Source organism: Mobula birostris, chromosome 4 (genome assembly GCF_030028105.1).
Source record: "Mobula birostris isolate sMobBir1 chromosome 4, sMobBir1.hap1, whole genome shotgun sequence".
Classification (NCBI taxonomy): domain Eukaryota; kingdom Metazoa; phylum Chordata; class Chondrichthyes; order Myliobatiformes; family Myliobatidae; genus Mobula; species Mobula birostris.
The window spans coordinates 13,730,842-13,753,871 of NC_092373.1; the positions used below are offsets into that span (position 1 = coordinate 13,730,842).

Below are 23,030 nucleotides of genomic sequence, written 5' to 3' on the forward strand. Positions count from 1 at the left end.
AGACCTTGGTGACCGCAGGGAGTTCAGTAGTATCACAGCCTGGGGGAAGAAGCTGTTTCACTTCCAGACAGTCCTTGTCCTACCTCCTATCTGATGGTAGGGGGTCAAAGAGGTCACATATATTCTCTACAGTCAATCATAAACACAAGAGGTATTGCAAACGCTGGTAATCACTTGCGTGTATTACTCACTATCGCCAAGATTTGTCTAAAATGGCGTTTAATGATTTTAGAAATTCTTTAGATACATGGCATCTTAGCTTAACATCGGATCAGTTAGAGACAAAGACTCATGAAGAATTACAACACAGAAACAGGTCCCTCTGCCCATCTAGTCCATGCTGAAAACATGCAAACTGCCTACTGCCGTTGACCTGCACCGGGACCATAGCCCTCCATACCCCTATCATCCATGTACCTATCAAAACTTCTTAAACTTTGAAATTGATCTTGCATGCACCACTTTTGCTGGCAGCTCATGTCACACTCTCACAACCCTCTGAGTGAAGACGTTTCTCTTTAAGCTTCTCGCCTTAAACCTTTAACCCATGACTTCTGGTTGTCGTCTCACCCAACCTCAGTGGAAAAAGCCTGCTTGCATTTACCCTATCTATACCCTTCATAATGTTTTATACCTCAATCAAATCTTCTCTTAGTTCTGTACATTCTAAAGATGACAGCCCTAACCTAATCAATCTTTCCTTATAACTCAGGTCCTCCAGACCTGGCTATCCTTTGTAATTTTTCTCTGCGTTCTTTCAACATTATTTACATCTTTCCTGTAGGTAGGTGACCAAAACTGCACACAATACTCCAAATTAGGCCTCATCAATGTCTTAGACAACTTCAACATAACATCCCATCTTCTGTATTCAATACATTGATTTATGGAGGCCAATGTGCCAAAAGCTTTCTTTACGACCCTATTGACCTGTGATACCACTTTCAACAAATTATGGACCTGTATTCCCAGATCCCTTTGTTCTACCACTCTCCTCCGTGCCCTACCGTCCACTGTGTAAAATTTACCCTGGTTGGTCCTACAAAAGGGCCAAACCTCACACTTCTCTGCATTAAGTTCGATCTGCCATCTTTCAGCCCACTTTTCCAGCTGATGCAGATCCCTCTGCAAACCCTGATAGCCTTCCTCACTGTCCACTACACCCCCAATCACAGTGTCATCCGCAAATATACCAATCCATTTAACCACATTATCATCCAGATCATCGATAGAAATGACAAACAACTAAGGAGCCAGCGCCACTCCCTGCAGCACACCACTAATCACAGGCCTCCATTAAGAGAGGCAATTCTCTACACCACTCTCTGGCTTCTCCCACAAAGACAATGTCTAATCCAATTTACTATCTGTAGTGTATATGGATTTCAGCAAGGCATTTGATAAGGTACCCCATGCAAGACTCTGGTTCCCATCCCCCTGCATCTCTAGTTTAAACCCTACTGTGAAGCATTAACAGACTTTCCCACAAGGATATTAGTCTCCCCCACTTCAGGTGCAAACCATCCCTTCTGTACAGCTTCCCTCTTCCCTGGAAGAGAGCCCAATGATTCAAAGTCTTATGTCCTCCCTCCTACACCAACTCCTTAGCCACATGTTAAACTGTATGGTCTTATTAGTTCTGGCCTCACTAGCACATGGCATGGGTTGCAATCCTGAAATCAAAACCCTGGAGGTCCTGCCCTTTAACTTCGTACCTAACTCCCTGAGCTCCCCATGCAGAAACTGATCACCTGTCCTGCCCATGATATTGGTACCTGCATGGACCACCACCTCTGGCTATTCACCCTCCCACTTAAGAATGCTGAGGACTCGATTTGAGATGTCCCAGACCCAGGCATCCAGGAGGTGACATACCACCTGGAAATCTCGTTCTCGCCCACAGAACCTCCTGTTCATTCCCTGAACGAATGGATCCCTTATCACCCCAAGTTTACTGACAATTTTAAGGGTCATGGTTCGCCATTTCATTCAAGAGGCTGAAGGTGTTTACTAAGATACTCTGGGATTTCCCATAAACCACTGCAAAAAGCTCTGTACCAGGAATGTCATGGTGTCACAGCTGTACAGCACTTCAGCCCAAATACAAAGATGCCTATCTGAGGTGGTCCTATTTCCTTGCATTTGGTTCATATACCTCTAAACCTTTCGTATGTACATACCTGGCCAAATATCTGTTAAAATTTGTAGTTATACCCACCCTACTTCTTGCTCTAGTGGAGGCTTCCAGATACCCACCTATTAGGACTCTGGTCTATTCCGGGGTTGGCCAGCCAGGGCAGACATCATTCCCTAAAGGTCTTTTTTTTAATAGAAACTTACTGATTTCATCAATGACATTTATGAGACTGGAATAATACCAGAGGAGATGAAAAAATCAGTATTTATCACTCTTCCTAAGAAACCTGGAGCAATAGAATGTAAATTACATAGGACCATAAATTTAATGAGTCATATCAGCAAGATACTTCTAAGAATTTTGATGACAAGAGCTAAAAGTAAGATACAAGGTGAAATAGATAAAGGACAATGTGTCTTTGTGAAAGACAAAGGCACAGGAAACACAATATTGATGTTAATGATACTATCAGAATGAGCTATTCAAGTGCAAAAAGATTTGTTTGTTTGTTTTATTGACTACACAAAAGCATTTGATAAAGTGAAGCACAGTAAGTTACTTGAAATATTACGGAAAACTCTACATCTAGATTCGAAAGACGTCCGCCTAATCAGAAATCTGTACTGGGAACACACTGCCGCTGGAAGAATAAATGGAGAAGTGAGTCCGTTTATGAAAATCAAGAGAGGCATTAGACAAGGGTGTGTTTTCTCCCCTGATTTATTTAATGTGTACAGTGAAACAATATTACAAAAAATAAGAGCCATCTTGGGAATCAAAGTTGGTAGAGAAAACATCAATAATTTCAGATATGCAGATGACACTGTGTTAATTGCAAGTACGAAGGAAGAACTACAAAACTTAATTGATATAATTGCTGAAGAAAGTGCAAAAATGGGTCTATATATCAATTTCAAAAAGACAGAATGTATGGTGATATCCAAAAAGAAGGAGAATCCTATCTGCAGGCTGATAATAAACAGGAAAGACATAAAACAAGTACAGAACTTTTGCTACTTAGGAAGCTGGGTGACATCAGATGGCAGGTGCGACATGGACATCAAAAGAAGAATAGGGATGGCAAAAGACACATTTACGAGAATGAAGAGTATACTGACCAATACTAAACTAGGCATGACAACCCACCTCAGAGTACTGAAATGTTACATTTATCCAGTTATGTTATATGGCTCAGAATGTTGGACAATATCGAGTAACATGAGGAACCGAATTGAAGCAGCAGAGATGTGATTTTTGAGGATGCAAAGAATATCATGGACGAAACGAATATCTAACGAGGATGTCATGAGCAGAGCAAACACAAAAAGAGAGATAATGTATGAGATCATGAAAAGGCAACGTAACTTCATTGGAGATGTGATTAGGAAAGAGGAGTTAGAATGCACGGTAATTATGGGAAAGATTGAAGGGAAGAAAGCAAGAGGAAGACAAAGACAAATGACAATGGAGACAGCAGCCAGAGAACTGGAAATGAAAACCAATGAATTGATCCACTTGACCCGAAGCAGGAGTGTGTGGGCCATGGCAGTCAAAGCTCAAACTGGGCACGGCACCTGATGATGATGATTATGATAGGACTCTCTTGTTATTGATCATCAATTGCACGTTCTCAAATAATGCCTATGTATTTGAACCTTACTTTGCTCATCTTAAAGTAGTAAGAGCCTGGGTTTTCTTTTTTTTTGAGTCTTTGACGTGTGTTTTTTTAATTATAATCTACTTACTGTCTGCCATTTCCGAATTGTATTTGTGCATCAATCAGAATCAGAGTCAGAATCGGGTTTATTATCACCGACATGTGATGTGAAATTTGTTAACTTAGCAGCAGCAGTTCAATGCAATACATAATATAGAAGAGAAAAAATAAATAAGTAGAATAAAAATAATAATAATAAGTAAATCAATTACAGTATACGTATATTGAATAGATTAAAAATCATGCAAAAATCAGAAATACTGTATATTAAAAGTAAGTGAGGTAGTGTCCAAGGGTTCAATGTCCATTTAGGAATCAGCTGGCAGAGGGGAAGAAGCTGTTCCTGAATCACTGAGTGTGCGCCCTCAGGCCTCTGTACCTGATGGTAACAGTGAGAAAAGGACATGCCCTGGTTGCTGGACGTCCTTAATAATGGACACTGCATTATCTTGGATTACTAAATTTGTATTTGGATTACTGCATTTTTGAGCTGGACTGGTTGTCTGGTCTTGGCTAAGAGAAAATAAAGCCTGCTTTTGAGTCTGCACATCGACTCCTGTCTGAATTATGGTTTCAGCAATTGGGTTCACTCGCAATCCTCAGTGGTAGAGTGCTGGACTTTCAACTTAGTGACACAAGTTGGATTGCCAATCGAGCCATTTCCCTTGTACCCACCTCCCTCTGAGAAAAACTTTCCCATCATATCCCATTTAAATCCTTCCCGTCTCACCTTAAACAAATAGCCTAGAGAAAAATGATGACCATCATCCTTGTCTATGAATCTGATTTTATACACCTCTATAGGGTCAGACTGTAATGTCTAATGGGTGTTGGGGTGGAGATACTTCTCTACCAAAGGAGGAGTAAGGTGCTCCTTCCCTCTGCTAGCCTACAGGTCACCTGCTTAACCCCACTATCAGGGTCACATGAAACCGTGGGAGCGGATGGTGGATGGTTGTATGAGCAGCCGGTGCAAATCACAAGTCCTGGTTATGCGACCACTGACGCCAGGCAGAAAACCTCTGAAGAGAATTGATAATGGCTGGGGTCACCTGTCTTGTAAAGACACTGCCCAGAAGAAAACAATGGCAAACCACTTTTATAGAAAAATTTGCCAAGAACTCAGATGGTCAAAGAGCATGATCACCTTTGTCATATGACATGGCACATAATGAATGAATAAATCAAGTCCTAGTAGCTCTACTAAAACAGGGGTTCCCAACCTTTTTTATGTCACGGAGCCTTGCTATTTACCAAAGGGTTTGTGGACCCCAGGTTGGGAACCCTGGGATGACTTCAGGAGGATAAATGGTAAAGGTGACAGATTCTTTGGCTGTATTTTGAACGAGATTTACAGGAAGATGTTTCCTGCTTGGCATTGCTGCCTGCCACACCTCCAACACTTAGGTCAGCTGCAGGGTCCTCAGCTAGGGACCACCATTCACTGATGTTCGCTCCCTTAGCCCGGGTACACCTCCTGGCAGTGGAGCACTGGCAGAGACATCTCCCTGCTACTCCCAGCAGCTTCCTGCGGGGTTAGACAGTCCCCACAATTTCTGCCCTTCTTCCTCAACCACTGCCAAAAGCTGCCCTTTTCTACCTCTTCAGCCAGCTCCCTGGCGGCCCTCAGTAATGATTACAAACATCTGAATGTGTTTGTGGGGCCATATCTTGAATACTGTGTTCAGCTTTGGTCACCCTGCTATTAAGTTGTAAAGAGTGAAGAAAATATTTTCGGAGGTTACTAGGTCTCAGGGACTGAGTTATGGAGAGAGTCTGAGCAGGCTAGGAATTCCAAAGGCAGCAGGAAGCCTGGAGGGAATTAATGGAAGTAAGGCTGCTTTGTGTGATGGACTGCGAGATTTTTACCAAAACAATCTGAAATTAATCCTGGCTTTGAACTCCGACCACCAACATACTGTTGTCTGCATTTCAAAGCTGAACCAAAAACTGCCTGTTTTGGACATCAGAATCAAGGAGGCACCGTGGTAGCGTGCCTGTTGGCACCGCGCCATTACGGCCTTGGCATCAGAGTCCAGAGTTCAAATCTGACTGCCTCTGTGAGAAAGTTCCTGCATTCTTCGTGTGAATGCACGGATTACCTCCGGGCACTCAGCTTTCCTCCCACCATCCAAAGATGTACTGGTTAGTAAGTTAATCGCTCGTAGTAAATTGTCCTGTGATTAGGCTCGGGTTGGATTGGTGGCTTGCTGGGCTATGCCACTCATTGGGTCAGAAGGGCTTGTTCGGCACTATATCCACCTGTCTGTCCTTCCATCTATCCAGCCCTGGGAGAGAGAGAAGCAGGGGTGATACTTCAAGTCAAATACCTGCTATCAGATCTATCAGACTATGTTAATAGATCTAAGTTTGTATTTCCCGTATTACAAATATGACTGAACTTCTAAAGTGCTGCAATGGTTTCAAGGAGCTTTATTGAATAAAAGCACCACCATGAGATTTGAGTACCAGACATTTTTATTGTGTTTTGAAAGTGTAAATGAATAGGAATGAAAATCCTGGCTGGCTTCCAATTGTTTAATCCTGGGATTTGAGGTCTAATGGCAATTTTGGCATTAGTGAACTCTCTGTCAAGAGAGGGACTAAATCTCGGGTTTCCCAGTTTGTAAACCTCAGTTGCCAATTAACAGAAGTCATGTTATTCAGTCTGCACTGGGGGTTTGGAAGAGAACTGGGGTGGGGGGTCAGGGGTTGGTGTGAGGTGTCAAATGTCTAAGCATTTGAGATGTGTCAGCAAGTTTGTGAACTGCGAACATGTTGGAGGCTGTCGATCTGATGCAGCTAAGTGGAACCATTATACACTCAGTAACCACTTTATTCTCTACCCCTGTACACCTGCTCCTTAAAACAAATATCTAATTGGCCAATCGTGTGGCAGCAACGCGGTGCATAAAAGCATGCAGACATGGTCAAGAGGTTCAGTTGTTCAGCCCAAACAACAGAATGGGGAAAAAACGTTACCTAAGTGAACCTGGCCATGGAATGATTGTTGGTGCCAGACGCGGTCTCAGAAGGTGCTGATCTCCTGGGATTTTCATGCACAGCAGTCTCCAGAGTTTACAAAGAACACTGCAAAAAAAACAGAAACATCCAGTGAGTGGCAGTCTTGTGGGTAAAGACCACTTGATAATGAGAGAGGTCAGAAGAGAGTAGCCAGACTGGTGTAAGCTGACAGGAACGGGACAGTAACTCAAGTAACCACTCACTACAATAGTGGTGTGCAGAAGAGCACCTCTGAATGCACGGCACATCAAACCCCAGCAGAAGACCATGAACTCCCTCTCAGTGGTCTCTTTTTAGGTACAAGTGGTACCTAATAAAGTGACCACTGAGTGTGTTACTGAAAAAGCTGCAGGAATTCGGTGAGTCTGGCAGTTCTCAGTTTGGATGTTATGAGTCAATAGGCCTGTTTCTGAGATGTACAACCCTCTGACTGTGTTTCCCATGGGTTGGTGTCTCCACACTTTGCTCCCCTATGTGGCAACATTGGGTGAACTAGCTGGAGAACAGACTTTGTTGCATTTCCCCCGGTTTTACAAGTGAACCCTGCAGTTCAAATTCCCAAATTCAAAGTAAATTTGTTATCAAAGTACACGCACGTCCCCATAAACTTTCCTGGGGTTCATTTTCTTGCAGGCATTCAGAGTAAATGCAAAGAATCGATACAATCAATGACTAACAGCACACAGCAAAGGTGGACAAACAACCAGTGTGCAAGAGGTAGAAAAGACTGTGCAAGTACAAAAGAAGATTAAAAAAAGAACAAAATAATTAAAAGCAATAAATAGATATTGAGAACATGAGTTGAAGAGAACTTGAAATCTGAGCTGGGTTATATGTTGCACTTCACTATCTGGTCTTTGGTTTTGTATTGTCATGGACTGGGGAATGTGAAGAACTTTGTTTGGCAAGCCATCCATACAGATCAATTTATTCAATCAGTGAATAGAGTCATTACAAGGGAAAACAATGGCAGAATGCAAGAAAAAGTGTTAGTTTCAGGGAAATTGCAGTGTAGAAAGACAACAAGGTTCAGGGCCATGACAAGATGGATTGAGTCAGTCTTATTGTGCAAGAGTTCTTTTTAATAGGCTTATGATAGTGGAATAGAAGATGTTCTTGTGCTATAAGACTCTAACATAGGAACAGAATTAACACACGCAAATTGCTGGAGAAACTCGGCAGGCCAGGCAGCATCTATGAAAAAGAGTAAACAGTCGGAGTTTCTGGCTGAGACCCTTCATCAGGACAAGGGGGAAAAGATGAGAAGTCAGAGTAAGAAGGGGAGGAAGAAATGCAAGGTGGTAGGTGATGGGTGAAATTGGGAGAGGGGAAGGTGAGAAGTAAAGAGCTGGGAAGTTGATTGGTGAAAGAGTTAAAGGGCAGGAGGAGAGGGAATCGGATAGATGAGGATAAAAAAGCATGGAGAAAAGGGAAGAAGGAGCACCAGAGGGAGATATGGAGATGAGGTGAGAGGGGAATGGGAATGGGAATGGGGAATGGTTAAGGGAAGGGTGGCAGTTACCCAAAGTTCGAGAAATCAATGTTCATGCCATCAGGTTGGAGGCTACCCAGACGGAATATAAAGTGTTGTTCCTCCAATCTGAGTGTGGCCTCATCATGGCAGTAGAAGAGGCCATGAACTGACATGTTGAAATGGGAATGGGAAGTAGAATTGAAGGGTGGCTGCTGGGAGATCCTGCTCGCTCTATTTTTTTTTCTCTTAACCCCATTCTCCTGCATTCTCTCCATAACCTATGATTTCCTTACTAAACAAGAACCTATCAACCTCGGCTTTAAATATACCCAATGGCATCCCTCCACAGCCATCTGTGGCAATGAATTCCATGGATTCACCACCATCAGGCTAAAGAAATTCCTCCTCTCTGTTCTGTAGGGATGTCCTTGCATTCTGAGGCTGTGCCCTCTGGTGCAAGGCTTCCCCACTATTAATTACACATAATGTATGCTAATTGTATGTAAATTATTAATAATTTTGGCATAGCAGTAACAACAGCTGAATTAATGGAGAATGCACAGCTAAAGCCAAATACTCATCATGAAATTTGTAATTACTATTAATCAAATATTCAACAAATTGACCTGCAGTATATTATTCCAAAGTTGAATGTTAATGAAATTAATGCTGCAGGTAAGTAACTTCAGACAGTTTTAATTTAAAGTCAGGTGTGGAGACTATAAAATTAATAACAGGGAAGAAAACTGCTAAAAAGAAAATTACTAACCTGGCAAATTTTTTCAAGCATTTTATCAACTTTTGAGAAAAAAAATCTTGTCAGGTCTTAATGATTGGAATCTAACTGAGTGTGAATAAAGGGCACTTTAGACTACCAGAGGAGTGATCTGTTCTCTTCCCCTGTTTTCAAGCTCAGGTTTATTGTCATTCAACCATACATCTGTGTACAGCCAAATGAAAGGTCGTTCCTCGGGAGCAAAGGTGCAAAGCACAGCACATATTGTAGTCACACACAGCACACAGTCACAAAATAATATTAGTGCGGGATCCTGGGTGGAATCACCTGCAGACTGATGGACTGACAGGAAGTGTGAGGTACAAGTTTATGTAAGACAGAAAAATGTTGCTGACACCATTATAATGAAATAAGCTGTTGCGTAAATATGTGAAGCAGCAGCAATAAAAGGTGAAAAATGAGCAGTGCAGGGTGAGATTGTGTATGCGAGATAGAGAATCTAGTGGTGGGAGGGGGAGTGGGGAGGGATGACAGAGCAACCAGACAGAATGTATGCAATAGAAATCTCCACTTCTGAAAAGACCGCACTGAGCTACAATCCTATGTAAATGTGTCCAAAGCCGAAGTTATAACAAGGCAAAAGGTAAATGGGGTTACTACTTCACACAGCTTGTGAATGGACAATACTAGTTAATGACCAGGAACAACAGCATACTGCTGGGGATCATTTTTACAACTTTTGATATTTCTTGTTGGTGGTATCGGAATTCAGGCTTTAGCACTTGCTGTTTGATGGGACTGGTGTAGGGGTGGAGGAAAGAGACAATGTCTGAGGTGCGTGGGGATCTTTGATTAATCTGGCTGCTTTCCCAAGGTGGCAAGTAGTTTAGACAAAGTCCATGGAGGGGAAGCTGGGTTCCCTGATGTGCTGAGCTGTGTTCACAACTCTCTGCAATCTCTTGCGATCTTGGACTCCCATACCTAGCCATGATACTTCTAGATAGGATCTTTTCAATGGTGCATCTATAAAAATTAGTGAGGGTCAAATGCCAAACTTCCTTACCTTCTAAGGAAGTAACAACAGTGGTGTGCTTTCTTGGCCATGGCATCTACATGGTCTCAACCAGAACACGTTATTGGTGATGTTTACATCAAGGAACTTGAAGCTGTCAACCATCTCCATCTCAGCACCACTAATGTCAACAGGAGAAAGTGCACCACCCCACTTCCTGAAGTCAATGACCAGCTCTTTTGTTTTGCTAACAAAAGTTGTATTCATGACACCACGTCTCTAAGCTCTATTTCCTTCCCGTACTCCGCCCAGACGTGTCAGTATGTATTGTAATGGTTGGAGTTTATATATTTTCATTTATTTAGAGACACGGTGCAGAGCAAGCTGTTCTGGCCTATCGAGCCACACCGACCAGCAACTCACCTATTTAACCCTAGCCTAATCAAGGACAATTTACAATGACAAATTAACCTAATAACCTGTATGACTTTGGACTATGGGAGGAATCAGGAACATCCAGAGGAAACCCACACACTCATCGGAAGAACATCCAAGCTCCTTGGAGATGGAGCTAGAATGGAACTCCAAGCTCCGAATGCCTTTAGCTATAATAGTGCCGTACTATCTGCTATGCTACTGTGGCAGCCCCAAGTCACCGGTCTAAAGATAAATGAAGGTTTGCTTCATCCCTTAACTTTAATTCGTCATCATTGATTTTCTTCCATCAGGTCAGAGGTGAGGGTGTTTAGATATGATTGCATTTCATCCAAGACTGAGATAACATTCAGCCAGTGAGATGGCAGATAACAAATTGGATTACACTGACTCAGGAAATGCCAACAACAAGAAAAATCTAATTGGTCAACTTGAGATCTACACTTAGTGGTCACTTTTATGAGGTATCTCCTACACCTATCAAGTGGTCACTGAGTGTATGTTCCTGGTCTTCTGCTACTGTGGCCTGTCCACTTCAAGGTTTGACTTCAAGGAGGTACAGAAGTCTGAAGGCACACACTCAGCGATTCAGGAACGGCTTCTTCCCCTCTGCCATCCGATTCCTAAATGGACATTAAACCCTTGAACTCTATTTCACTTTTAATGTATATTATTACAGTTTTTGCACTATTTTTAATATATTTAATATACATACATACTTACTGAAATTGATTTGCTTATTTATTTTTTCTATATTATCATGTGTTGCATTGTACTGCTGCTGCTAAGTTAACAGATTTCGTGACACATGCCAGAAGTGACTCTGATGTGCTGCACATTCAGAGATGCTCTCTTGTACACCACTGTAGTAACGCATGGGTCATTTGAGTTGCTGTCAGCTTGAACCAGTCTGACCTCTCTCATTAACAAAGTGATTTCACCCCTGAACTGCTGCTCGCTGGATGTTTCCGTTTTAGGCTCCAATCTGTGTAAACTCTGGAGACGGTTGTGCGTGAAAATCCCAGGAGGTCAGCAGTTTCTGAGATAGTCAGGCCGTCCCTTCCGGCATGAACAATCATTCCACAGTCAAAGTCACTTAGATCACGTTTCTTCCCCATTCTGACATTTTGGTCTGAACAACAACTGAACTTCATGACCGTGTCTGCATGCTTTTATGCAATGAGTCCTCCCACATGATTGGCTGATAAGGTATTTGTATTAATGAACAGGTGTACAGAAGTGGCATCTGAGTGTAATTTCCATGCTAAGTTTTCTGCTATCTGCTTCCTGAGGGGTCACCTCTGATCAAAGTCTCAACCAGACCAGCCATAGAATTACTGTGGCTGGTAGAGCAAGTCAAAGGTTTGCTGTCCAAAGGCCTAGATAGAGTGGATGTGGAGAGGGTGTTTCCAATAATGAGAGAGTCCAGGACCAGAGGGCACAGTCTCAGAATACAACGACATACCTCAAGAACAGAAATGAGGATAACATTCTCAGTTGAAAATGAAAATGGATACAGTATTTCACATTTGTACTTAGATTAAATTTATTTTTAGCAGTAAAAGATAATAGGTCAGTATCATCTACCACACACAGATGAAGGTGAAATTTTCAGAATGTATGTGGTCATGAGACCATTAGCCCACATGACATAGGAGCAGAATTAGGCCATTTGGCCTATCAAGTCTCTTCCGCCATTCCATCATGGCTGATTTATTATCTATCTCAACCCCATTCTCCTGCCTTCTCCCCTTAAATTTTCTTACCCTTACGAAACAATAACCTTCATTTTAAATATGCTCAGTGACTTGGTCTCCACAGCTGTCTGTGGCCATGAATTCCACAGATTCATCACCCACTGGCAATAGAAATTCCTCTTCATCTCTGTTCCAAAGGGACATCCTGCTACTCTGAGGCTGTGCCCTCTGGTCCAAGACTCTCCCACTACAGGAAATACTCTCTTCACATCCACAATATCTCAGCCTTTCAATTTTTGACAGGTTTCACTGACATCTGCCCTCGTTCTTCTGAACCCCTGTGAGTACTGGCCCAGAGCCATCAAAAATTCCTCATATATTAACTCTTTCATTAGCAGAATCATTTCTGTAAATCTCCTCTGGATCCTCCCCAATGCCAGCACATCCTTTCTTAGATAAAGGGCCCAAAACTGCTCAGATACTGCTGGTGTGGCCTGGGCAATATCTTATAAAGCCTCGGCAGTACATCTTTGCTTTTATATCCTGGTCCTCTCAAAATAAATGCTAACATTGCACTTCCCTTCCTCACCACCGACTCAGCCTGTAAGTTAACCTTCAGTCAATCCTGATGAGGACTGGACTCCCAAGTCCCTTTTGCAGCAATAGCAACTGTAAGCAAAGATCTAAAGTTTTATTTAGTAGCTCTGTTTCCCTTCTTCTAAATGTAAAGTTCTACCAAATGAATACAACAAATTAGGGAAAGTAAGTGTGATTTGATTAAACACAGTGCCTTTTTCTATTCTTACAGGATTACACAAGGCTTTAATGGAATTCTGTCATTGATACATTTTCCACATGCACCTGCCCAATTTTTAACAATTCTGAAAATGTAAATGAATAGCATTAGCTAAAATTAAATTTCCTCTGTCAATGTCTTAATGCAATAAAAATCAAATTCTGACAAGATTATTTATATCTTAAGAAATAAGCTTTTAAGATTATAAGATTGGATTTGTATCATGCTTATCACGACCAAGTTCCTCCAAATTCTTCACATCTAAAATAATTACATTTGAAAAACCGAGATCACTGTTGTAATTCTGAACATTAAGAGATTTGATGGAGGTGTACAAGATGCCTACTTGATAGTCAATTGAGAGATGTGTTTCCACCAACGAACCACAGGGAATGTCAGCAATTTATTGTTCACACAGAGAGGAATTTAGATCTGGAATTTATTGCTTGGAAGAGTATCTTCATAAAGGATTTGCAATGGAGAAGAAGGAAGTTAGGTCTGATTATCATTATCATTGTCACTATGTACCGTGTCGTATGACTTGGGCAGTCATAGTCTTCCACCTGTCTATAATCTGTTACCTATGGGAAAGAACCCCTTCACACTGTTTTTATTCTTTTCTCTGTCCATGACCATGATTGTTCTTAGCAATTTTTCTACAGAAGTGGTTTGTCATTGCCACCTTCTGGGCAGTGCCTTTACAAGACGGGTGACCCCAGCCATAACCAATACTCTTCAGCGATTGTCTGCCTGCTGTCAATAGTTGCACAACCAGAACTTGTGATATGCACCAGCTGCTTATACAACCATCTGCCACCTGCTCCAATGGCTTCACGGGACCCTGATCAGGGGTTAAGCAAGTGCCACACCTTGCCCAAGGGTGACCTGCAGGCCAACAGAGGAAGGAGTATCTTACTACTCCTTAGGTAGAGAGACATTTCTACCTCACCACCCTAAGAACATGATAAATTAGTAAATTGGTTTATTATTTTGACACTAAAATCTTTGTTCTGCATTCCATCCATTACAGATTAGATTATGAGGACATGCAGTCCTCTTTTATTGTCATTTAGTAATGCATGCATTAAGAAATGATACAATATTCCTCCGGTGTGATATCACAGAAACACAGGACAGACCAAGACTGAAAAACTGACAAAAACCGCATAATTATAACATATAGTTACAACAGTGCAAGCAATACCGTAATTTGATGAAGAACAAGCCATGGGCACGGTAAAAAGTTCAAAGTCTCTTGAAAGTCTCACATCTCACGCAGACGAGAGAAGGAAGAAAACTCTCCCTGCCATACCCGAACACAGTCCGACTCTGAGTCGTCCGAAAACTTCAAGCTCCGACCAGCCCTCTGACACCGAGCATCAAGCACCATCTCTGCCAAACGCTTCGACCCCAGCCCCGGCTGCCAGCAGCAGGCAAAGCCAGGGATTTTGGGGCCTTTCCTTCGGAGATTCTCAATTGCACAGTAGCAGCGGCAGCGAACTGGGCATTTCAGAAGTTACCCAGATGTTCCTCCATGCTCTCACGACTGTCTGTGTCAAATCAGAATTATGCACGGCACCTATTTAACAATATGATATCATTTCACCGGAGAGACTACACGTGCTGCGTCGCACCACCACCTTCTCCTCCCGCCCTTAGGGATCATTTCATTATACCAGTACAAAGAAAAGCAATAATAGAACACAGACTAAATTGTCAGCTAGGGAAAGTGCGCAGCAGACAGGCAGTAATGTACAAGACCAGGACAAGGTAGATTACGTGGCCAAGAGTCCTCTTGCCATAGCAGAGGGGTGGCATGTTCATGTAAAGCTATTGCAGTACCAACAACCTGGATTCAATTCTGCCGCTGTCTGTAAGGAGTCTGCACGTTCTCTCTATGATCATGAGGGTTTTCTCCAGGTGCTCTAGATTCCTCCCACACTACAAAGACTTGTGCATTAGTTGGTCACGTATGGGTATATTTTGACAGCGTAGGCCCGTTGGACCAGAAGGGCCTCTTACCATGCTGTATCTCTAAGTAGAGGTCCATTCAGTAGTGTTACAATAGAACAATAAAAGTTGTCCTCGATCCTGATGGTGCATGCTTGTATCTCTACACGATGGGAAAGTCCAGGGTCGATGGGATCTTTGATTTTGTTGTCTGTTTTACTGATCGGTGGGAAGTGTAGACAGAGTCCATGGAGGGGTGGTTGGTTCCTGTGACGTTTTGATATTTGTGTGATTTGATAGCAACAAGATACTGCTCTATCAATGGTTTGGTAGACAATGGGGTGAGTGTCTCTTTCTGTACTGGAAGTGCAAGAATGCAGCACGAGTGATAACCGGTCATTCAAATATCAGACCCAATAGTCTCCTAAAATTAGCAGAACAGAGAAATCAGACAAAAGTTGGAGAGGGAAACTGTATCTTGTCTGGTTCCTTCACAGCTAGGTATGGGAACACCAAAGCCCAAGAATGGAAAAGCCAACAGAAAGTGGTGGATATAGGCCAGACTATCATGGACAAAGCTGTCTCCACCACTGAGCACACCTACAAGGAGAGCTGCCACAGGAAAGCAGCATCCATCATTGATGACCCCCACCATCCAGACCATGCTCCCCTCTCCTCATTACTACCATTGGGTAGGTCGCACAGGAGCCTTAGGTGCCACACCACTAGGTTCAGGAACAGTTATTACTTCACAATCATCAGGCTCCTGAACCAGCATGGATAACTTCACTCACCTCACCACTGAACTGATTCCACAATCTATGGACTCACTTTCAAGGAATCTACAGCTCACATTCTCAATAAATAATACATTTTTTTGTATTTGTACAGTTTGTCTTTTGCACTCTGGTTGTCAGTCTTTATGTGTAGGTTTTCACTGGTTCTATTGTATTTCTCTGTTCTAATGTGAATGCCTGAAAGATAATGAATCTCAGGTTATACAGTACTGTATATGGTGACATATTGGTACTTCGATAAATTCACTTCAAACTTTTGAACTTTGGATCCCAGTCCAACCCAGGGAAAGAAATACAGAAAGGGAAAGGGCAGTTGGACCAAAAGAAAGAGGCAAGGTAAAAGGAAGAGACAGGAAGGAAAGGGAAAAGAAACCTCAATGATAAACACAAGAGATTCTGCAAATGCTGGAAATCTTGAGCAAGGGACTCAAAATGCTGGAGAAACTCAGCAGATCAGGCAGCACCTGTAGAGGGGAATCAAGCAATTGACGTTTGGGCTGAGTCTCTCCTGACCTGTTGTGTTCCTCCAGCATTTTGTGTGTGAACCTCAATGATAAAAAAAATGAAAGATCTTGAGGAAGAATTCACAACCTTCGGGAGTCAGATTCAACAGCTTCTGTTAATCTGTTTCTGTCAATTGAGGATTGAGTTGCATTTTACAACCAGAAATTATACCATTAATGGAATTCCAAAAATGCAAACCTTCAAGCTGCCAGTCTCCATAGTCTAAAGGCAGCTCACCTTTGACACCAGTGGAGGGGATAGGGTTGGAGAGCTTGCTTCTATTTTATTTGGTCGGGGGAGCAACAGCCAAGTGGAATAAGCCTACTGACTCCTGTAACTCAACTCTGTGCTACCTGCGGGCCATGGATAGCTGGTAAGTTTACCCATGGTGATTCAGGGCTCTGAGATTTCCTGGTCTGTGATGTCTGGAGAAAATGTTGGGAAATTTGGTCTATCTTTGTAATGTCCCACCTATTTAAAACCACAAATGAAATCTCCCCACTTCGTGATACTATGGGTGAAATTGTGAAAAGTCTGCAAGGAAATTCGTTTACCCTTCCACCCACTCGCATGTCCCAGCATGTGGAGACAGACTCCGACGGATTGAGCGGACGAGACCAATGGAAGGTCCAACAGTCAAGAAGGCAGTCTCTGCAAGCGTCAGGGAACACGTAGAGCATGACAAGACACAAAAGACATCCTGGTCATCCACTGCGCCTAGTTCCATCTCTAGTCATCTCGACTCTTGTCTTGCCACTGCACCAGATGGGAATTGGGAAGAGAGAGTGAGGTTGACGCTGCACAACTCTCCCTCACTTAAATCCAAATCAAGAGCTAGACTCGACACCATCATGGTATTGAGGTCTTCATCGACAACGACAATGGACGAACAACAACAATAACATGCCACCATACCTTTAAAAGTTGTTGGAAATCAAAAATTAAATCAGAAATGCTGGAAACACTCAGCAGGTCAAGCAGCAACTATGGGGAAAGACAGCCAGTTCTTTTCCCATTTCCATCTAAGTCTCTATCCCTTTGTTGAACTTTTCCATCCTTACTTCCCCACTGCCCAGCCATGACCAGGACATCACCCCTCTCACACCTGGCTTGTCTCCCCATCACTGACATACCTCTCTACCTGGGCTCTTCTCACTTGGTTCACCTTTCCTGTCCCCTCCCTCAACTTGTTCCATTGACTCATCACCCCTCCCTTATCAGATTCCACCTATCACCTCCCAGCCCCTGTCTCGTCCCTGACTCCCACTTCTATGTACCGGCTGTCTCCCCTTTACACTCTCAGTCCTGATGCAGGGGCCCAGCCCAAAAGATCAACCATCTCTTTGTCTCTGCAGAGGCTGCCTGAGCTACTGAGTTCTCCCAGAACTTTGAGATTTTGCTCCAGATGCCAACACCTGCATTCTCTTGCATCTCTATTACTTCCCACACTCTCTGCATCTGCCAGCCCCAAAAGTAATCATTCCCTGAAACACAAACAAGAGGAATTCTGCAGATGCTGGAAATTGAAGCAACACACATCAAAGTTGCTGGTGAACGCAGCAGGCCTGGCAGCATCTCTAGGAAGAGGTACAGTCGACGTTTCAGGCCAAGACCCTAATGTCCTGACAAAGGGTCTTGGCCTGAAACGTCGACTGTACCTCTTCCTAGAGATGCTGCTTGGCCTGCTGCGTTCACCAGCAACTTTTATGTGTGTTGCTCGAAATTCCAGCATCTGTCAATTTCCTCGTGTTTGTGAATTTACACTAGAGCCAACCAGGTTCAATTCCCACTGCTGCCTGTCCTGCTGCATTCACCAGCAACTTTGATGTGTGTTGCATTCCCTGAAACACACTGGTCTTCACATTCATTTCCTCTGTTAGAGGCATAGAATCAGAATCAGGTTTAATATTGCCAACGTAATGTGTGTAAAATTTTCTGTCTTTGCCACAGCAGTGCAATGCAATACATAATAACAGAGAAAAAAGTGAATTACAGTAAATATATATATATATTATCAGTTAAATTAAATTAGTGCAAAAATAAAAAAATGTAAGTGAGTTAGTGTTCATAGGTTCCAACGTCCATTCAGAAATCTGATGGCAGAGGGGAAGAAGCTGTTCCCGAATCACTGAGTGTGTGTCTCCAGGCTCCCGTACCTCCTCCCTGAGGATATCAATGAGAAGAGGGCATGTCCTGAGTGACGGGGTCCTTAATGGTGGATGCCGCCACTTTGAGGCATCACTCCTTGAAGATGCCCTGGATACTACTGAGGCTAGTGCCCTTGATGGAGCTGAATAAGTTTACAAATCTCTGCAGCTTATTTTGATCCCGTTCAGTAACACCACCCCTCCCCAACACCAGACAGTGATGCAGCCAGTCAGAATGCTTTCTATGGCACATCTGAAGAAATTTGTGAGTGTCTTTCATGACCTACAGTTAAATGGATCTACCCCTTGGTAATAATGATCAGAGAGGCACAGAGAGGATCTGTATTTACTGATAAGTAACCTTTATTGTCTCAAATAAAAAGCATGTGGGTTCACAAACTACCTCCCCGTTTGCACACCCGCTAAGATTCCATGACACTCCATGAGCAGTCAATGAAGAGAAGAGGTATTACATCGGAAAGGAGTCTACGCCCCCCAGGTGCTCCTCAGATGAGGAGGATTTCCACGTGTGCATGGGGATCCTCCATGTCTGTGATGCTTGGTCTCTGGAGAGTTATCGCTCTTTTGCATTTGAAGCTCCTAACTCCTATAGTGGTCCTCATCAGTTTAAATGATGTATTTCCATCTTGTTGGCTCAAAGTCACCTGACCTACCTTGGTTATCTTCTTATTGGCTCTGGTTCAGGGCTACAACCAGGATTGTTCTGTGGTCTCTGCCCTCAGCCTTGTGCCCTTTCTTTTCAACTCTGACTAGTTCAAACCCGTTAAACCAAGTGACCCAGACACTGAGTCTATCGAGATTACAGATTGCTTCTCCTGCAAGCCTGCCACTTTACATAATAAATAGCCGCTTGTCTGAGAATTGTCTCAGGTTTAGTAGGTCATCAGCAGAAACTCTTTGTGTCCATATTCAATTGTTCTGACTAAGTTATCCCAGAGCAAGAATCAGTTCACAAAATGGTGGCTGCAAGGACACTCTCACAAAATGGCTACCTCCATTCCTGCATTCTTTCTGAGCAACAATATCGAATCTCTTCAAACTCCTATTTCTTCAGCAGTTTGATCGGGGCATGACTGCACAAGCGTGTGGACATCAGCCAGTGAGAACAGTGAGAAGAGTTTAAAAGGAGACACCTTACAGAGCAGGCATCGGAGGAATGAGCGCCAGGGTAGAAGGAGACAAACTAGGAAGGCCTTAGCTCAACAGGGCTTCGGCGATAATGGGTTGATGCCAGGTAGGTTGCCTGTGTAGAATACAGACAGGAAGAATGTGTGTGAGGCTGGTGTTCTGTGCTTGGTGTCAGATGTGGGGAGTCCTGGAGATTCCCAGCCTCCTGAACGGCCACATCTGCACCAGGTGCGTCAAGCTGCAGCTCCTTAGGGACCATGTTAGGGAACTGGAGATGCAGCTTGATGACCTTTGTCCGGTGAGGTGATAGAAAGGAGTTACAGGCAGATGGTCGTACCAGGGCCACAGGAGACAGATGAGTGGGTCACAGTCAGGAGGGGGAAGGGGAAGAATCAGGTACTAGAGAGTAGCCCTGTGGCTGTCCCCCTGAACAATACGTACTCCTGTTTGAGTACTATTGGGGGGGGGGGGGGGGGGGAACAGCCGACCTGGGGGAAGCAACAGCGGCCGTGCCTCTGGAACAGAGTGTGGCCCTGTGGCTCAAAAGGGTAGGGAAAGGAAGAGGAAGGCAGTAGTCATTGGGGACTCTATAGTTAGGGGGTCAGACAGGCGATTCTGTGGACGCAGGAAAGAAGCACAGATGGTGGTTTGCCTTCCAGGTGCCAGGGTCCGGGATGTTTCTGACTGCATCCACGATATCCTGAAGTGGGAAGGAGAACAGCCAGTGGTCATGGTACATATTGGTATCAATGACACAAGGGAGGAGGTCCTGAAAGCAGACAACAGGGAGTTAGGAAGGAAGTTGAGAAGCAGGACCAGAAAGGTTGTCATCTCAGGATTTTTGCCTGTGCCACATGACAGTGAGCATAGGAATAGAATGAGGTGGAGGATAAATGCGCGGCTGAGGGATTGGAGCAGGGGGCAGGGGTTTAGATTTCTGGATCATTGGGACCTCTTTTGGGGCAGGAGTGACCTGTACAAAAAGGATGGGTTGCACTTGAATTCCAGGGGGACCAATATCCTGACAGGAAGGTTTGCTAAGGCTATTGGGGAGAGTTTAAACTAGGATTGCTGGGGGTTGGGAACCAAACTGAAGAGACAGAGGAAGAGGCAGTTGTCTCACAAATAGAGAAAGCTTGTAGACAGTAAGAGAGGGAGGATAGGCAGGTGAGAAGGGACACGCTCAGACCAATGGTTTGAGATGTGTCTATTTTAATGCAAGGAGTATTACAAAGTGGATGAGCTTAGAGCATGGATCAGTACTTCGAGCTATGATGTTGTGGCCATTACAGAGACTTGGATGGCTCAGGGGCAGGAATGGCTACTTCGAGTACCAGGCTTTAGATGTTTCAGAAAGACAGGGAGGGAGGCAAAAGAGGTCGGAGCATGGCACTGTTGATCAGAGATAGTGTCATGACTGCAGAAAAGAGGAAAACATGGAGGGATTGTCTACGGAGTCTCTGTGGGTGGAAGTTAGGAACAGGAAGGGATCAATAACTCTACTGGCTGTTTTTTATAGACACCCAATAGTACCAGGGACAATGAGGAGCAGATGGAGAGACAGATTCTGGAAAGGTGTAATAGTAACAGGGTTGTCTTGGTGGGAGATTTTAATTTCCCAAATAGCAATTGGCATGTCCCTGGAGCGACGGGTTTAGATAGGGTAGAGTTTGTTAGGTGTGTTCAAGAAGCTTTCTTGACACAGTATGTAGATAAGCCTACAAGAGGAGAGGCTGTCCTTGATCTGGTATTGGGAAATGAACCTAGTCAGGTGTCAGATCTCTCAGTGGGAGAGCATTTTGGGGATAGTGATCACAATTCTATCTCCTTTACCATAGCATTGGAGAGGGATAGGAACAGACAAGTTAGGAAAGCATTTAATTGGAATAAAAGGAAATGTGAGGCTATCAGGCAGGAACTTGGAAGCATAAATTGGGAACAGATGTTCTGAGGGAAATGTACGGAAGAAATGTGACAAATGTTCAGGGGATATTTGCGTGGAGTTCTGCATAGGTACATTCAAGTGAGACAGGGAAAGGATGGTAGGGTACAGGAACCGTGGTGCACAAAGGCTGCTGTAAATCTAGTCAAGAAGAAAAGAAGAGCTTACAAAAGGTTCAAAAAACTAGGTAATGGTACAGATCTAGAAGATTATAAGGGTTGCAGAAAGGAGCTTAAGAAAGAAAATAGGAGAGCCAGAAGGAGCCATGAGAAGGCCTTGGCAGACAGGATTAAGGAAAACCCCAAGGCATTCTACAAGTATGTAATGAGCAAGAGGATAAGACATGAGAGAATAGGACCAACCAAGTGTGACAGTGGAAAAGTGCGTATGGAACCGGAGGAGACAGCAGAGGTATTTAATGAGTACTTTGCTTCAGTATTCACCACAGAAAAGGATCTTGGTGATTGTAGGGATGAGCTGCAGCAGACTGAAAAGCTTGAGCATGTAGATATTAAGAAAGAGGATGTGCTGGAGATTATGGAAAGCATCAAGTTGGATAAGTCGCTGGGACTGGACGAGATGCACCCCAGGCTACTGTGGGAAGTGAGGGAGGAGATAGCTGAGCCTCTGGCGATGATCTTTGCATTATCAATGGGGATGGGAGAGGTTCTGGAGGATTGGAGGGTTGCGGATGTTGTTCCATTATTCAAGAAAGGGAGTAGAGATAGGCCAGAAAAATATAGATCAGTGAGTCTTACTTCAGTGGTTGGTAAGTTGATGGAGAAGATACTAAGAGGCAGGATTTATGAACATTTGGAGAGGCATAATATGATTAGGAATAGTCAGCATGGTTTGTGAAAGGCAGGTCGTGCCTTATGAGCCTGACTGAATATTTTGAGGTTGTGACTAAACACATTGGTGAAGGTAGAGCAGTAGATATAGTGCATATGGATTTCAGCAAGGCATTTGACAAGGTACCCCATGCAAGGCTTATTGAGAAAGTAAGGAGGCATGGGATCCCAAGGGACATTGCTTTGTGGATCCAGAACTGGCTTGCCTACAGAAGGCAAAGAGTGGTTGTAGGCAGGTCATATTCTGCATGGCGGTCGGTCACCAGTGGTGTGCCTCAGGGATCTGTTCTGGGACCACTACTCTTTGTGATTTTTATAAATGACCTGGGTGAGGAAGTGGAGGGATGGGTTAGTAAGTTTGCTGATGACTCAATGGTTGGAGGCTTTGTGGATAGTTTGGAGGGCTGTAAGAGGTTACAGTGGGACACTGATAGGATGCAAAACTGGGCTGAGAAGTGACAGATGGAGCTAAACCCAGATAAGTGTGAGGTGGTTCATTTTGGTCAGTCAAATATGATGACAGAATATAGTATTAATGGTAAGACTCCTGGCAGTGTGGAGGATCAGAGGGATCTTGGAATCTGAGTCCGTAGGACACTTAAAGCTGCTACGCAGGTTGACTCTGTGGTTAAGAAGGCATACAGTGTATTGGCCTTCATCAA

At 43.6% G+C, this 23,030-nt stretch overlaps 1 protein-coding gene across 1 annotated transcript in view; it reads left to right on the plus strand.

The window, feature by feature from the left end:
- LOC140196998 (probable G-protein coupled receptor 149) overlaps positions 1–23,030 on the plus strand; it is an 84,990-nt gene that overhangs the window by 57,713 nt on the left and 4,247 nt on the right. The window lies entirely within an intron of this gene.